This window comes from Sminthopsis crassicaudata, chromosome 5 (genome assembly GCF_048593235.1).
Source record: "Sminthopsis crassicaudata isolate SCR6 chromosome 5, ASM4859323v1, whole genome shotgun sequence".
Classification (NCBI taxonomy): Eukaryota; Metazoa; Chordata; class Mammalia; order Dasyuromorphia; family Dasyuridae; genus Sminthopsis; species Sminthopsis crassicaudata.
In genome coordinates this window covers 100,680,315-100,694,111 of record NC_133621.1, presented here as the reverse complement: position 1 = coordinate 100,694,111, position 13,797 = coordinate 100,680,315, and positions in this window count along the sequence as shown.

Here is a 13,797-nt window from a genome sequence, read left to right as displayed (position 1 = left end):
AACAGCAGTGGATGAAAGTTTGCAAAGAGAAGATTTTGGCTGATGCCAAGGGAAAAAACTTCCTAATCATTTGATCTGTTCCAAAGTAAAATGGTTTGGGAAGAAAGGTAGTGCATTCTCTTTGGAATTCATTAAGAGGCTGAATGATAACTTGCCAAGTACCTAAGAGAGGGATTTGTTTTATGTATGGCATAGGCTGCTGAAGATCTTTTCAACACTCCAATTCTGTGAGAGACAATAAAACAATCCCTATCCTTAAAGCTTTTATTTTGTATTAATGGTTGTACAAATAAGTAAGTTTAAATATATTCACAGTAATTAATTGCAGTATTCCCACCTCTCCACCTATCTCTATTCCTCCCTTTCCCTGCACTGTGAAGAACGACTGCTGGAACTTTGGGACTAGAAAATTAAGAGGATTTGAAGCTGTCTAGCATCTTTAGAGGATAATGGGAAGTTCCAAAAGAAAGGGAAGCAGGAATTTGAAGTCCTTGTTAGACTACTCTCCCTTTTCTGGTATGGATAGCCTGTGACCAGATGATATCAAAAATCAGTCAGTTTGGAGTACCAACCTACTTGGAATTCACTGGATCTTAAATGCTTGTTTACATGGCTCCAGTGATAGAAAATCCCAGAGCATCTAATTATCGATTTTATGGAAGATATTAAACATCCTATGTTATCATTTTTCATTCATTTCAGTTTTCCGACTCTTCATGACCCTGTTTGGGGTTCTCTCAAAGATATTGGAGTAGTTTGCTTTTTCGTTCTCCAGCTCATTTTATAGATGAGGATACTGGGACAAATAAGATTAAAATGACTTGCCTAGATCACACAGCCAGTAAGATGAATCTTCCTGATTCCAGACCTGGCACTTTATTTGAACACTGCCTAGCTATTATATTCCTTTTTCTTCCCAAGGGGAATTTCAAGTGAGCATCATATGCAACTTCTGGCTTCAAAGTTATTGTTGATAGAGGCTCTTTGTTTTTGAAGAGGAGGATATGATTCCACATTGGAGGATGGGGGGGCGGGGAATTTGGGAGGTTTAGGAGAGCAGTGAATTTATTGTTAATTGGTAGATTTTGTCTTGTGCACTGTGCTTCAGATTATTAAGTACCATTATGCTTATTGATTCTATATTAAGAATAAAAATACAATATGTAGCATAACTGCTTCCCTAGGGAACCAACTCCATTAGATCAAAATGAAGTGACTAAAATACTCATTGAAAATATTAAAAAAAAAAAAAAAGTAGTGGGTGGTGGGGGCTCAGAGCTGATTTTGATTGATAGATTCACAAATTCATATACCTTTTCTACCCGTGTACTTTGAAGCAAAGCATGCAAAATCCATTGGAGTGAGGAAAGAAAATATTCTACTTGTTTTTATTTTAAATGAGAAATAAACTTTACTAATATTGAATATATAGGCTGACCTTAGTCTCTTCCCTGTCCTCATGCACATATGGTATATATTTTATATACTCTATATCTTGTATAACATGTGACTGTATCTTGAGGGAAGAATGAGAGGTTCACAGCATGGGAGGATTGATAATAGCTCCTTTATTTGTTTGATATATTGTAACTTACTGTGATATATACGTATCCAGTTAACTACATTACTAAACCTGACAAATGGACAAATAACTTGAAAATCTTTTTTACAAAGAAACTATAGTATGAAGAACCACTGAAGATGGGAGAGCTTATGAGTTCATCAGACACATTGTGAGATTAAAAACAATGACTACTCAGACTTGACAAAAGTTGACCCAAATCTCAATCATCATAGATGGGTTATATTCACTATCAATGACAAATCTCTCTACAAATATGCTAACTTTTGAGAGTTGATAATTAGGAAGATATTTTAAAGTCCCCTTATACTGCCAAAAATAGTGCTATTTATAGAATTATACATGTGTACAGATGAACTTGAAAACAGACTTTTTGGCACATTTAATTTTTTTCTCTTTCTTTTTACAAATGAAATGAGTTGGTGAATTTTGAGCCCATTTTTTTTAACTTTGAAAATGGAATCCCTTCCAATTATTTTCTAAGAACAACTTGGTGATATTGAGAATGTTTTTTAGTCAAATTTCAACAAAACTTTATGTAATTGTTGGATAAGACTTGAAATTCGGTATTGTGCTTAAGTATAATCAATTATACATTTCCATTTGGATCTTTGTAGCTCTGTGGGATCTCTTGGTTCTAAGAGCCATTTAAACTAAGTATTAAAATAAACTGAATACAGAACCAGATCCTCAAATTGCTGTCTCAAGAGGTTTAAGTAAATGGTCCCATCCCATTTAAAGTATTAAAATTCTGAGCCCTGATACCTTTACTAGGTGAAAATACTTCTACTGAATCATAGGCATTAGACTATGTGGAAAAACTCCTTGATCAATTGGAATTAAGTTGCACAAAAAATGGCTTCAAATTTGGACATATATTGAGGGTCGCCTATAAAATATTGAGTGTTTTTAGGTCTGAAAGATTCAAAAATCTTTTCTTAGAGAAGAGAATCCTATCCCTAAGGACTTGTTTTGATTAGACAACTAGTGAACTTGAGATCCAGAAATTATTAGACTTTCTATTTTTCTATTGGCAACTTAGCAATATCCCTGAATTGGTTGGTAATGGTATCTTTATCTAGTGCCAAGGACAAAGTGGGTGAGATGAAAGGAAGAATCAAGGCTCTATAAGATTTAAACCCTTTGAAAAGTTACAACATATCCAAAGGGGCACAATTTGAGGATTCTAGCAAAATTGCTTATAGGAGTCAAAAGAAAAAGAAAGATGTTCTGTTAGGCATTTACTTGACAAAGCATATTTAAAATCAATCAATCAGTAACATTTATTAATCCCTTATTCTAAGCACTGGAGTTACACAGGCAGAAATAGTCTTTGCCCCCAAGAAACTCACATTTTTTTTTTTAAAAGTTTTTATTAAAGCTTTTTACCTTCAAATTGTATTTATGGATAATTTTTCAAAATTGACCCTTGCAAAATCTTGTTCCAAATTTTCCCCTCCCTTCCCCCAATGCCTTTCCTTAGATAACAAGTAATCTAATATATATTAAACATGTGCAAGTCTTCTATACATAATTCTACAATTATCATGCTGCAGAAGAAAAATCAGATCAAAAAGGAAAAAAAAGAGAGGAAACAAAATGCAAGCAACCAACAACAAAAAGAGTGAAAATGCTATGTTGTCATCTATACTCAGTTCCCACAGTTCTCTTTCTGGATGTAGATGGCTCTCTTCATCACAAGATCACTGGAACTAGCCTCAATCATCTCATTGTTGAAAAGAGCCAGGTCCATCAGAATTGATCTTTGTCATGTACAATGTTCTTCTGGTTCTACTTCACTTATTAGTTCATTTAAGTCTCTCCCGACCTCTCTGAAATCATTCTGCTCATCATTTCTTATAGAATAATATTCCATGTACCATAACATTTTCATCCATTTTCCAACTGATGGGTATTGATGCAGTTTCCAGGAATTACATTCTCAGAATTTTAGGGGAGATATGCAAGAAACTTGGTACAGAGGAGAGATGTAGGAATGGAAGGAATGTAAATCTTATAGGGGAAAGCACCAGCAGCTGATGGGATGGGAGAAAGCCTTCTCCAAAAGTGATTTGAGCTGATAATTTTTTTTGAGGGGGGGAGGAAGCCAACAGTTGAACCAATGGCCATGGGTACCTGTCCCCTTAAGCCCAGCATGGATCCTTAGCAACAGATCCCAAATTCATAATGGGACCGGTTTCTGGAATTGAGAAGAGTCAGTGGTCATTGACAGAAGATAGGAAAGGGAAATACTGCTTAAATCAGACAGGACAAGGTTTGAAGCTGGGAATTAGTGTATGTGAGTGGACCTACTCGAGAACAGACCTAAGGCCAAAGACAATTGACTGTACAAAAATGTCTAAATATTGGCGGGATACGGGGAGGAATCCTCAATTGAAGTGTGGGAAGGACTGGAAAGATTGTACCTTGGATGTTCTCCCAGAAATAGGAGAGCAGGGATATTGCTATCAACAAGTCACTACTGCTGAGTGTAATGAAGTAGAATGGGATGTATTAAGATGTATAAAAGAGAACAAGAGGAAAGGGAACATATACATTGGGTACAGTTACCAATGGGGTTGGTATAATGTCACCCCAGGGACACCCGGGCAACATGGGACTCTGTTTTCCACATTTTGGAGTACCTCTAACAGGCCAGTGGCCAGTTGCCAATTGTAGTCGGAGAAAAGAGCAAGGTTTATGGAAATGCCAGTATGACCCCTTTGTGGGGGGAAGCCCCCTAGGGACAAGAGACCAACAATATTACCCTTTTACAAGGAATAGCTCAGACATATTTCCAAGGGAACAACCTGCTCTAAAGGGTCATTATTGGATCTGTGGTTTAACTGCCTATACTCACCTGCCTCTCAATTGGACAGGGAATTGTTATATTGGACTAATAAAGCCAAAAGTTTTCTTTCTTCCCGAACAGGCAAACCAATATTTAGGGATTCAGTTGTATGATGATTTGGGAAGGGGGAAACGGAGTTTAGATACCTCCATCACTTGGACTGGAGATGCAAATGGTTGGGGTGAGGCCTGGCCTCCAGAAAGAATAGTCAAAGAGTATGGGCCAGCAACCTGGGCTCAAGATGGAAGTTGGGGATACAGAACTCCAATATACATGTTGAACAGGATAATTAGGCTTCAGGCAGTTGTAGAGATTATCACCAATCAGACAGCTGAGGCACTAGATCTTTTGGCTGATGAAGCTACTCAAACCAGAGAGGCTGTTTTACAACATAGACTTGTGCTGGATTATTTGTTGTCTGAGGAAGGGGAAGTTTGTGCTAAACTAAATTTATCCACATATCCACATGTATAAAGATTGATAACAATGGTAATCTAGTGAAGGAAATCACTAAGAACATTAGGAAACTTGCTCATGTTCCTGTACAGACTTGGACCTCACTGTTCAATACTTCTTGATGATCCTGGTTTGGGAAGCTGGTGGAAGCAGCTCCTTTGGTTTGGCCTTATAGCTCTTAGTGGTGTTATATTATTCCCTATCTACATCCCTTGTTTGATCAGATTAATAACCAGAATTGTCCAAAACTCATCATCTGGAATGATCAGGTTGGAAGAGAAAGCTGAAGGGTCTGTTAGATGGATGCTGTTAAAAGGGCAAGGGTGGAGCCGGTGGCCCAAGGCCAACAGAAACCAGAAGGAAGTGAGGAATTCATAGGGAACGTGAAGTTATGTTACAAAAATTTGAAGGGATCTCAGTGTACAAAATAAGAGGAGGGACTGAATGAGATGAGGTGAGATCTTTCAAGACAGTTGTGAAAATCCAGTAAGGCTTCATCTACTTCAGAGTTCGAGTAGGCTTGAAGGACTCTGAAGTTCCCAGCAAAGGACATTGCCTTCCTCTCCTATGATATCATCTCCCTATATCATCCAAATATGGGCAACTATGTACTTATTGGTCAAGTTCAATTTCATGGGTAGATCTCGAGTTTAGAATGTAAGACTCTCAGCCAATGAGGATGAGAGTCAGTGGTGGGAGGGGGCGTTTTGTGTTAGGGATTAAAAGTGCTGTCCTGCCCACAGGAGGTGCTTCCTCTCTTCGATTGTCTACTCAAAGGGTGGGACGCCCTTCTCGAGAGAATGTACAATAAACTTTGCTTTTCTCTAGAGCTCTCTCCAGCTTTTTTATTAAATGGTGACCCCTCACCATTTCCGTACCACACAGGGCCATATCAAGGATTTCTGCCCACCGGTGCCAGCCCTGGCCCTGGTGTCTTTCTACCTTTTACCCTTACTTCCAAACCCCACAATAAACCTCTTTTATCAGTCTAGGTTTTCGGGTCTGTAAATAGACCTCATTTAACTCTGTATTCTTGCGACAAATCCAAAGGGGTTGCAGGGGAGCTCTATTGACTCCCTGTACTCCGAACCTGCCACTAGACCTCAATTAAACCTAATTTAATTTAGATACTCCTTATCTAATTCTCATCAGTGTCATTCAGCCCTGGAACCAAACCATGGATCCATTTGATCCCAGTAAATCTCTCCCATTTAATAAATTATTAAAAACTCTCTAATCTCTATCTTGCCTCAGTTTCTCTGGCATTACAATGAAGGTAATGGAATATTATTGTTCCATAAGAAATGATGAACAGGCTGATTTCGGAAAGGCCTGGAAATATTTACATGAACTGATGTACAGTGAAGTGAACAGAATCAGGAGAACATTGTAATGAGGGAAAGGAAAGGAGGAACCCCATTTGTCGGCGCATAGATAATTCCCTGAGGCACAGTGTCCCCTGTAACATGAATTTACAGGCCCGAAAACCTAGATTAATAAATAAAAGGTTTATTGTAGGAATTTGGAAGTAAAGCTCAGTTAGAAAGATGGGCAGGGACCCTTACATGGCTGGAAGAATACCAAGCGTTGGCTGGGAGGGCTCCTGCAATGAGTGCAGTCCAGCTTGTTTCTTTTATACCTAGAAGATGATGGGTGGTACCCAGTTCTGGCAGGCTTTTCAGTTAGCCCAGATCAGGTGAGGGCTGGGGGAAGCTGAGCTGAGAGTGGGGGGCTGGGCCCGGATATTCAAAGGGTGCCTTTGACCAGGATTTGTGAATCAAGGGTCAGTCATGGGTTGGGCAATTAGGAATCTTAAAGGGACTCCAACCCTCATCAATTGTACACAATAACAGCAAAACTGTGTGATGATCAACTGAGATAGATTTGGCTTTTTTCAACGATGTGGTGATTTAAGACTATTCCAATAAACTCAGGATGGAAAATGCCTCCCACATCCATAGAGCGAACTATGGAAACTGAATATGGATTGAAGCAAAATATTTTCACCTTTGTTTTTTTTCCTTTTGGTCTAATTTTTCTTGTACAACATGACAAATATAAAAATGTTTATAAGGATTGCACATATTTAACCTATATCAAATTGCTTGCTGTGTTGTGTGTGGGGGAGATAATGGAGAAAAATTTGGACAAAGAGTTTTAAAAAAATGAATGTTGAAAACTATCTTTACATGTATTTGGAAAAATAAAATACTAGTGAGGCAATAAAAAGCAAACACACACACACACACACAAAGAGAGAGAAATAGAAGCATTAATTATGCACTATTATTTGGCAAAAGTAAAGCAGTAATGGCTGAAAAGCATTTACATCCTTCCTTTTGAATTTCACCTAGGGCTAGAAGGAAGGATAAGAAAGAAAAGTTCAATTCCTCCTGTTTTTTTGGTTCAGTCTTAGATGGCTAAATACTATCCATGTACAAATAGTCATGCTCAGTGTATGCTGTTAGTTTAGGGCAAGAACTCTGTGATAGAGTAGATGCCAAGAATGCAAATAGGTATAAAATAAATTAATTTGTAATTACTATCAGTGCAGCCTCTCCTGACTTCAGTAGACAAAAAGCTAAAACAGCACCTGGTTGATACAGAAACTACTTCAATGATACTTCTGGGAATGGATTGGTAATTGATTGGAGAGTAGTAGTAATTGAAAAGAAGGAAGTGAAATATAAACTGTATTAGCATAGTCATTAGAGAAACCCAATGGAACTATTGAAAGGATTAATATGTCCCAAGTAATTGCATCACCTTTCTGCCATGCAAAGGTGACATTTGGTTGGTTGTATTTAAGGAGAAACAGGTATGATGGCTTTAGGAAGTGGATGAAGTACTGAATGAAATTATATTGCCTTTAGATAGAATTTCTGATTTTTGGAGACAGAACTATCATAAATAAGCAGCTGTAGAGCCAATTAAACTGTGACTACTGTAATCATTTCATAATAGCTGGCTTCTGATTTCTATGACCTTTATTATTAGGTTATAAAAGGAAGTATTTGATTTTTAAAATGTTATAACTAAAAGTAATATCCTTTCTTAATCTGAGGAATATTTGTCAATTGATATTCTTGATAAGAGAACATGAACATAGATAGATAACCATATTGGTGAGTTGAGGATTATTTTTTCCTTGATGAGAATTAGAATTCTTGGAAAAATTTCCCTCTCTTGTGGAATACAAGCTAATTTTCATAGTGGTACCATAAAGGGAAAATATTGTAAACTCTTCCATAATGCCTTTGATTTTCTTCAAATAACAACTGGTTTAGGTCAGCCAATTTTAAGAATTAGAACTACCTGGAAGGAGTCATGCCCATATTATTTGGCTAGTACTCTGAAAATGTTCATAATTTCTTACTCCTTTTTGCTTTCATTCCTAAAATTGCTTTTCCCAATAATAACTTACTAGATAAGTGTCCATAAAGACCAAAATGGCCTCCTTAAGACCTCCACATGCCCTCCTGATAGCTCACCTTGAATAAATTTTAAAATATTCTCATCTCACCAATTGAGGTATTATAGATAACCTTTCATACCCCACCAATGACCATCCCATAATGAAAGATCATTTCTGTCACGTCAGAGATGGGACTTTTCCTAAACAAAAAGGAAGTACCACCCCAAAGTGGGGGACAACCACACCAGTTCCCCAATCTGGATTCTGGTTTAAAGACCTGAAGCATTCAATCTCTATCTCTGGCTAGAAAAAATATCCTTTAATAAATATACACCAGCAGTCCACATAAATGATACTTTTGGTCCTAGAGGTACCAATCCTTAAGCATCCAGTATGGTGGGTAGAGCCAAGATGATGAAGTAGAAAGAAGCACAGTTGACCTGTTCTCCATAATTCTTCCAAAGAGATCTTAAAAACTCACCAGACTGAGTTGTGATTGGCTAATACAAGAAAAAAAAATCATAGGTGCTCATTTTTCCAGCTTAGTTGGTATGGGGAAACAGATCTGATAGTGGGGACAGTGTCCAGCCAGAAACTTCCCTGGAAGCAAGGGCCCTTTCTTGTCCAGTATTCAAGAATATTCAAGAATAGGCATCAAGTAGCAGCTCTGTCAGAGTGGACTGAGCAGGGGACACAGTCCTAAGGGCAGTGTGCCAGGGTGAGGAGTGATCATGGACTCTAGATTGTGTGCAGAGGAAAGGGCAGCTGTGTGCTTTTGACTCCAGGAACATAGCAGAGCTCTTAGCCCAATCTGAAATTTTTCAGAAAAAAACCAGAGAATGATTATTGATGGCTTAAAAAGCAAGTTTAGAGAGACATTTTGGTTTGATAGAATGCAGTAATGATAGAAATGTTGAATGAGCCTAAACAAAAACCTAAAAAGTCTATTTAGGAAGACTTCTAATATCTAGGAGAATACCATTAAGTACCGGGGGCCAGAAAGAGAGGGCATATGTGATTTGGTGTTTCTTTACTGGTCTGGACTCCATCTTTCATCTCTTGAGGATGTGCTCCATTTATCAGTGAGGAGATGAACTGACCCAAGCAAACTTTTAGGGTGAGAAAGAAGTATAGATGGTTAGGCGGAGTATCCAGGGATGTCTTTATTTATGTGGATCATTCTGTATGTTTCTTTTATTCAGTGACCCAATAGAATGACAGTCAGGGGTGGAACTAGGAGAGCTTATAATTGTAGGATTTCTACACTACTTCTTGTATACTGTGACCATCTCTTGTTCTGCTTTAGGGTATTTGTGTATGGTGGGGGACAGACAGTGGTGGTTTATTATATGAAGAGTGAATCTGTGATGGATTAATTCATATATAGCCTAGTTTAATCTTCAAAGACAGTCTGAATTTCTGCCCTATTTTTACAAGGCTATGTGTGAAGCATTACAAAGCAAGTTAGGTACTTATTGTATATAGATTTTATGTTCTTTGATATTTTGCTCCACTTAGGATCTATTCTCATAATTTGTATATTAACCATATAATAGTACCTCTGTATGTCTTATTGCTTATTCACATTTGGCTTTTTAATATCTCTGTTGTAGTTTATCTCCTCTCTGTTGTAGTGAAGTCATGTCTGTCTTTTCATGACTCTTTTTGAAGTTTTCTTGTCAAAGATACTGGAGCAGTTTGACATTTTTTTCCTCTAGCTTATTTTACAGACAAGGAAACCAAGGCAAACAAGATGAAGTGACTTGCCCAGGATCATCTAGTTAGTAAATATCTGAGGCCAGATTTGAAATCAGGAAAATGAGTCTTTCTGACTTCAGGTTTGGCACTCTGTCCATTATATCACCTACCTGTCCTCTATCTCCCCTCTTAAATTGTAAACTCCATGAGAGGAGTAATAGATCTTTCTTTTTTTGGTTTTGAAAAATCATTTTTACTTAAAAATTACTGAAATTGTTTTCTCTTTCCCTCACTTAATAGTATTTTCTTTTTTCCAAATATATATATATATATATATGTAGTTTTCATTATCCATTTTTATAAGATTTTGATTGCAATTTCTTTTCTTCCCTCTCTACCTTCTCTTTCCACAAGAAAGAAAAAAAAAAAATTAACTGTGAAAATAGTATGCCTTGATCTATATTCAGATGCCATACTTCTCTCTCTGGATGTGGATAGCATTTTTCCATCACAAGTCTTTTAGAATTGTCTTGCATTATTGTATTTCTGAGAAGAGCTGTTTATCGTAGTTATCGTTGCAGTGTTGTTGTTACTATGTAAAATGTTCTTCTGGTTCTGCTTACTTCCCTCAGCAACAGTTCATGTAAATCTTTTCAAATTTTTCTGAAATCAGTATTTCTTATAGAACAATAGTATTCCATTACATTCATATACCACAACTTATTCAGCCATTCCCTAATTGAGGGGTGTTCTCTCGATTTTTGGTTGTTTACCATCATAAAAGGAGTTGCTACAAATATTTTTTGGTGTCTTCTTTCTTACTGTCATGGCATCTAGCGCTTGTCTCCGGTGAGTGAATTCTTAATAAATATTTCTGAATGAATGAATGCATATGTGGATAAGGAGTAATTAATGAGTTTCCTCATCTGTAAAATGAAGAAAGTTTGACTAAAGGATATTTATGGTTCCTTCCATGTCTAATATTCTATGATTCTAAAATTCAATTTTATTAATAAATATTAATATTAAATATTTTTATTTAATTTTAATATAATAAATAATTTTATTAATGTTAAATATTTTTATAATTGTAAAATTACTTATATAATTGGAGACTTAGTTTTAAAGTTTTATCTTCCAAATAAGGCAGCCATCTTGTGGTAAAGTGTTGGAAGAGCATGCAGAAACTCACAAAGTGGAATGACTAGAAAAAAAGATCCTATCACTGCATTTTTTTTGTAAATGTGTGCAAGCATCTATTTAATACTACCTTCTACAATTTTTTTAAAGGGTTGAAACCACACTAATTTGTACAAAGTGTCCAAGATTCATCATTCCCCACCTGCCCTTTTCAAAAATTGAGATGATGTCTTTGTTTTCACAATTTTGGTTCTTGGTGTTTTTCTGATGACATATAAAATCTAAGCCCTTCTGCATTCAGAGGCATTGAACTTATTCATATTATCTTAATCATTGATTTTTTTTAACAAAATTTCTCCTTATGATTATGAACCACTACATAGAATTCCCAATCCCTCTAATTTTGTCCGCCTGCATTTTGGATTTCCTTCACAGGCTAATTGTACACTATTTCAAAGTCTGATTCTTTTTGTACAGCAAAACAACTGTTTAGACATGTATACATATATTGTATTTAATTTATACTTTAACATATTGAACATGTATTGGTCAACCTGCCATGATGGGGGGGGGGGAAGAAGGGGAAAAATTAGAACAAAAGGTTTGGCAATTGTCAATGTTGTAAAATTATCCATGCATATATCTGGTAAATAAAAATATTAAAATATTTTTAAAAATTTTCTCCTTGTCCTATCTTGTCTCCTTGTCCTTATCTCATCTTTCAGATCGCCAGAGGTCTTGGCCAATTTGATATCATTCCAAACAATTTTATGATTCTGTTCCTTTATGAAAATGGTAAATAGTACCAGAGGGGACATGGGAGTTAAGTGGAAAGATTAAGTGAATTCATTGATTGAATGTCTTTGATTGGTTTCAGTCTAAAGGTTGATCTCCAGGGCTCTGCTGCAAGGCTCAAGCCTTGGTGCCTTATGTTCAACATATTTACCAGTAACTTGGATGAAGCATACAGGGCATATGCATTAAATTTTGTTATTATACAAAGCTAATAGTAATAATTAACTCATTGGATGGTAGGCAGAGTTAAGATCCCCACAGATCTTGTAAATCTAGAAAAATGGGCCAAATACAATAACATTTAATAGGGATGCACGTAAAATATGATATTTGGGTTCAAAAAAAGCAAATGCATATGTCCAGGATTGGGAATGGAGGTGGGGCTTGGTTAGACAATTTGTATGAAGATTTGAGGAGTTTTAGTGAAATATAAGCTCAGTAGCAGTATATGTGAGTATATTAGTAAGTAGATAAAGAAGTTAACATAAGCTTAAATTGTGTTATAAGAAGCATAATTACTGGAGTGTGAGTGAAGTAATGATTTTACTGAACTCCGTCCTGGTCAGGTTATATCAGGAGTGTTTTGTTTCAGAGCATCCTCTTTACCTCAAATTTTCAGTATCTCCTTATTCAATGGCTTCTTCCACTCTGCTCATAAATATGACCAGAATTTTATCCTCCTTATAAAAATTTTAACTTGAATCTACTAATATCCTTATTCTATCATCCTATACTGTTCGGTTCTTACTAAGTGCTAATGAGATAATGAGATATTAGGTTCTTACTAAGTGCTAAGTCGGTACTTAACAATTCTCTAGTTCCCGGCCTTTATTGAGAGTTTTACTTGTGAATTCCTGGGGAAGAGCTTGCATACTCAGGAGGAGCAAGTTCATTGGTTGAAGCAATTTTTCCCAGAAGCCTTTGTGTTATCCCATGCCCATTCTCTGGGAGGATAAAAGAGGGCAGCTCTGGAGGAAAGGGAGAGTTTTGTCTGGACTAGACTTGAGGCTGCTCTCTGCAGGAAGGGAAGTGGGCTCTCTACAGGAAGAAGAATCTGTCCGAGAGATTTGAATTGACACAGCAGATCTCCTCCCAGAGAGAGATTGGCAGCTTCTGGAGACAACAGCACGTTACACTATACCTCTCCTCATTCTTTCCACTGTCTGATCTCCCACTCTTCAGATTAATGTTTATGACCTCTATTCCTAGATTTATATATCCAGTCCTAGTCTTTATTCACATCACTAATTCTTTACTAGATGTCTCCAATTTGATGTCCCAGAATCATTTCATACTCTACATCTTCAAAATAAAATTTTTTATCATTTTCCTCAGACTTTTCTTCCTAACTTCCAGGTCTGTGAAGGGTACCACTGTCCTTCCAGTCACTAGCCTTGGAGTCATTCTCATTTCACCCTCACCCGCACATCCAATCGGTTGCCTTATTTTGTTGATTTCATCTCCACAATATTTCTTACATCTTTCTCTTTCTCTCCACTCATATGCCTCTGTGGCTCAGATCCTCAGCATCCCTGTCCTAGACTAATTGATGTACCCATGTCCATTTTCTTCCCTTCTGCAATTTGCCTCCAGAGTGGCCAACTTGAGATTGCTAAAGTACAGATCTGACCATGTCACCTTTACTCAAGAGGATCCTCTGACTTTTTTCTCATCTTTATGTAAAATACATACAACTCTGTAGGGGCAAAAGATCTTCATAATCTGGTTCCAATCTACTTTTTTAGGCTTAATTCACATTTCTTGCCTCACAAACTTGCTTGCTTGCTTTTGCACATTGTTTCTTCTCATTGGTGTCTTTTATAGGGCATCTTCTTATCCAGAATGCATTCCTTGTGCTTC